Source organism: Dipteris shenzhenensis, chromosome 9 (genome assembly GCF_047967505.1).
Source record: "Dipteris shenzhenensis isolate YYH24624 ecotype China chromosome 9, Dip_SZ_1.0, whole genome shotgun sequence".
In the NCBI taxonomy this organism is placed as follows: domain Eukaryota; kingdom Viridiplantae; phylum Streptophyta; class Polypodiopsida; order Gleicheniales; family Dipteridaceae; genus Dipteris; species Dipteris shenzhenensis.
In genome coordinates, this window is record NC_141604.1 from 51,479,679 (window position 1) to 51,484,363 (window position 4,685).

The following is a 4,685-nucleotide window of genomic DNA, read 5'->3' on the forward strand; positions in this document are numbered from 1 at the left end:
GCACAATAAGTAATTAATAAGACACCAAGTTTTTTGTCTTCTAAAATCCAAAAATGATTCACAATTGAGGGTTGGAAGTTGTTGTTGCATAGGTGATGCAAGTTGAATCGTTGCAGAGAGACATTATTGCGTGGTGCCTCAACATCTTTTCCTGGTACAAAAATTCTAGGAATTCCTTTTTTTTGCTATTAATGTTTATGTTGGCATAGTATTGCAGATGTTAATGGTCTTTTGGTGTGCACCACTAGATGAGACAAGACATTGCCGTGTACATTGTAGAAATGATTGAGCCAATTTTAGAGGGGGATTCAGAAAGGACTTTTTTGGTCGCAATGTAGGCCTCTTCATTCAAATAGAATTGAAGCATTTCTATATTTTTCAATGGAGTTGCTTTGAACATGTTGATGAATCAACAATGCCATCCAACCTAGTAAGACAAATTGGGAAACTTGATTTATGCATTGGCCTTATGGTGCAAACAAGATTTGGAACTTTTGGTGATCTTTGGTGGCAACATTGGGGAGGTGATACCTAATGTCTCATTTTGGTATGTGATGAAATTGAGAAAGAATATCATGTATTAAACATTGTGTATTATGAGAAAATTTCTTCTTGATTGCATTCACAAACAATGGATCATGGTCCTAGTTGGTCTTGGTCAATTATAATTGACTTGGTCAAAGATCATAATGGGAAAGCTTTTGAAGAAGTGACTCTACACAATAAGTTGGCCTTGAACTACTCATGTGCTACATTTGAGAGGAATAATTTTGTACTTTATCTTGTTTGGATCATCATGGTGAAGATTCTTGTGTTTTGAGGGACCTAAGGAGAGGGCACAAAGTTATATCCTTGGGATTTCACTCAAGGATATCTGTCATAAGGATGGTCCAAGGCTCACGGGGCTAAGGCCTTGTGAAACATTCTTGAAGGTGTAGCCTTGAGTTGGAAAAAGGCCTTTCAAGAACCCATCAAGAAGGACTGAGACCAAGCGGTTGTTGTCATGCAACTAAGGAATAGAGTCACCAAATGCTTTATTGCTACAATTAGACTAGTTATGTCAACAAGGGGAGGGCAAATTCATCTCTGCATTAATCTAAAGAAAGTTGAAGTTTGACCTACCTTTTAAAATTCATCGTTTTAGAATGGATTAGGTTATAGTTTGATATTTATCATTAGTCTTGATTCTAGTGCCCCAATCCCGATCATCTTCTTATATAGTAGACATCCACAAAAGGATTTCTATGTCATCTTTAAGCTCTGTGAAGTGAGGCTAAAAGTGTTGAGCAATATCCACACACTTATCATCTTGGTTACTCATCCCATCTAGGATTTCTCTAATAAGAGTGCTTAGGGAATAAGAGACATGCATTGAGAGTCAATCCTCAACTTGACAGCCCTAGTTTGTAGGATAGGCTTTTAGTTAAATGGGCTTATCTCGTTGCGTCTTTTAGTGACTTCCTTGGCCCAAGAGACTTATTGTGACTAAATGTATATTTTAGTGAGTTCCTTGGCCCAAGAGATTTCTTTTGTCCTCCCAAAGTGTCTCGCGCTAGCTAAAAACGAATGTTTAGGCTAAAAATTGGTGTTACTCCAAGAGTATAAAATTATTTAGATCTTCTAGAAAGTTTTCTTGCCAAATTTGAAGGAGCATTCACCATTTCGGGCTATCCAAAAGAATTTAGAAAAAAATAGTTTCAATACTTCCAAGACTTGACTCCGAAAGTGTATGGAGGATAAAAGGGATGCCCCTTTCAATGATTCGCGTCACGCTATTTCTTTAGTCAAGTGATGTAGCAACCAAGGCTACAATCCATCTTGAGTTCTTAAAGTCGTAGGTTTGCCCACCGAATGGCTAAATTTGGAACCCTACAATGAGTTCTTGAGGAGCTCTTGATGGCTTTGTATTTCTAATCTTCTAATGGTATTCCACATCTAAGTTGAAGAATGGGAGATCCATCCTCTTTGGACAAGATATCTTAGTTTCCTTTTCTTTTCTAGGTCTATGCACTTGGTATTCTAAGTTCAATCCCCGAAACGTTAGTTCTGAGGTTCAACAAATACATTGAGTGACAATCATGTGCAGCAGAGCAATCAATGCTCGCACCCAAAAAGAATCTCCTCACAAACCTATTTTCACACTGACAATAAGAAGGGGTAGCACTAGTACTCAAGTGTTGCATGCCACCTGTTAAGCATCCTTAAACCGTTGCACATCCACATCATGCTGCAATTGGTAATGCCATGCATGCAGTTGCACCATCATGCTCTCTTTTCCCATGCCAATCTCAAAGTAGCTCCAAATGACCTAGATGCTAGTGTGTAAGTGCCATCCACCTTTAGTAGATTTGAATTGTGTGCCACACCCATTAGACCAAATCCAAAATACTGCCATGTAACTCCACAATCTCTCAAGAAATATCATGATGAGCAAAGCACTATTGCACAACATGTGCATCATGAGAACGATAATCACTCACATAGAAATCACTCCCTAATAATCTCTCGAGACTTGGAAGTGCTATAAACCTCATTGAGTTGTGATTGTGCATGACGATAACTAATGTGCACAAAAGTAGCAACCTACACAAGGAGACAAAAAAAACAAGAATAAGGGAAATAGGATGGATATAAATGCAACAAATATGTAGTTCTTAACAAATTCTAGCATTAAGCAGCCATCCCTTGAGGAGACATACTCAAGCACGTGCAAAACTAACAATCCTTTGACTTTGTAGTGCGGGTGTGTTGTAGGTAGGGGTAGATCTTCCCTCTAAATGCACCAAAGAATACTACACATGGAGCCTCTTTCTCAACAACCATTTGGACATATAGTACATGCATAACATACTCATAATGCTGCCAATGCACTATCTCCACCTCACTAGCGTCCTGCTCAAAGCGTGGGAAGCCTAGCCAACTTAGCACATGTGGCACATCTCCCCTTCATAGCGAATGGTACAAGGCATCCTCCTCTTGTGGACACAATAACGAGTGAATGAAGTCACATGAAGTAGTAGGCACCACTCCCTTGTGACCACTAAGGGAACGAAAGACATCATAAAACAATTTAAAGTCAATATGGTATCAACATGTTCATGGTCTCGTGAGTATCTTACAAACCATGGCCAAACCATGGCTTGCACCTCTCAAAAGATCTTTGGTCAATATTGAAGTCGAGATGTGCCTCTATAAACTATGTGTACAACTCAATTTGGCTAACCTCAAGAGAACACACAACATGCTCAATGCAAACACCCCTATGAAGCTCTCTTCCTCAATGCCTTCTTGAAAATTGGAGATGCTCTACAACTGTCCCCCAAAACTAGCAATACGGGAAGAAGGTGGTATCCTTTGATAGGATGCTAGAAGAACACCCAACATATTGTAAGCTGTTTGTTTTAGAGGCATTTCAAAATTCCTTAGAAGACTCAATTTTGAGCTAGTTGTTGAATACCATAGGTGAAGCCTTAAGGCTTCAAAAGATAGACGCAACAAGACTTCAATCTCATAGATGGATACAAATATACAAATGGATGACTACCCATCCATGTATTTTCTAATGTAGTAAAAGCCAAAAGAGTAAAGCACTACATTGCTCTCGTGTAGGATAGCAGTGGTGTCCTTCACACTCATCCTTTTTAACGTGTGGAATGCCAGACTGGGAGAAGGAAACAGAGGAGTTAATGTCTCATATGGATGCTGGGATTATTATTCTAAAAGGAATAGACTAGAGAAGCCTTTAGCTCTGAGGTATTTAGAACATGAAAAGGTCTGCATACTGAGTTTCTGTCAGCACTCCAGAGATGAAAGGCAGACTCAGCCATGCCGAAGGCTAGCACTAAAGGCAAGCATGTAGGGTTGGGAAATAAACCAGATTGGCTTGAAGCTTGTGACTTTCAGTGGCAAAATCTGGGAGTGATTTAGAGAGGCATATTGGGTGTCCCATAGCGACTTTAAAGCAATGTTTGAATGGAAGTTCATTAGGATTGGAGCCGTGGAGATCCTGGTTGGAATGCCAAGATAATTATGCGCCATGTCTAGTCCACTTATCGTGTATTTATATATCTACTTTATAGTGCTTCAATGCCTCGACTGGACTTGAGAAGAAATTGAGGAAATTTTTTATGGGGTAAGGGTTCTGGCTCACAAAGCTTTCATGTGATCCCGTAGCAATCTATAATTTCCCCAAACAGAGAAGGCTGTCGGGAGTTCCTCATTTGAGTGTTATCTGAGACTTGGCCAATGCAGCATACTTAGCATAGAAAAGTCGACAAGGACAATAAATCATAAGTGTAAAACGAAGTGCTTTGACTACTGTAAAGAATTCATTTCTTTGGAAGGGGGAGGTGGCCGGCTTACAAGGACAGTGGTTCAGATGCAAAGGTTTTCGCCAAACCATAAACACTTCTGGACCCACTCCCCACACACGTGCATATGTGTGTGCACTCAAAGGTATGCATGCATAAAAGCATATGCAACACACACAGATATGCACAGGAGCAAAAAGTGTTGGTTTGGCTCATAAAATCAACTTTCTTGATAACTTCCTCTCTCTGCGAGAGCAGAATGATTAAGATGTTACATACAAGCTTAAAAACTACATCTTTCATAACTTTAAAAGAATCATCAACAATATGCAGGCGCTTTAATACGTTAAAATAAATAAAAAATGATCACCTTAT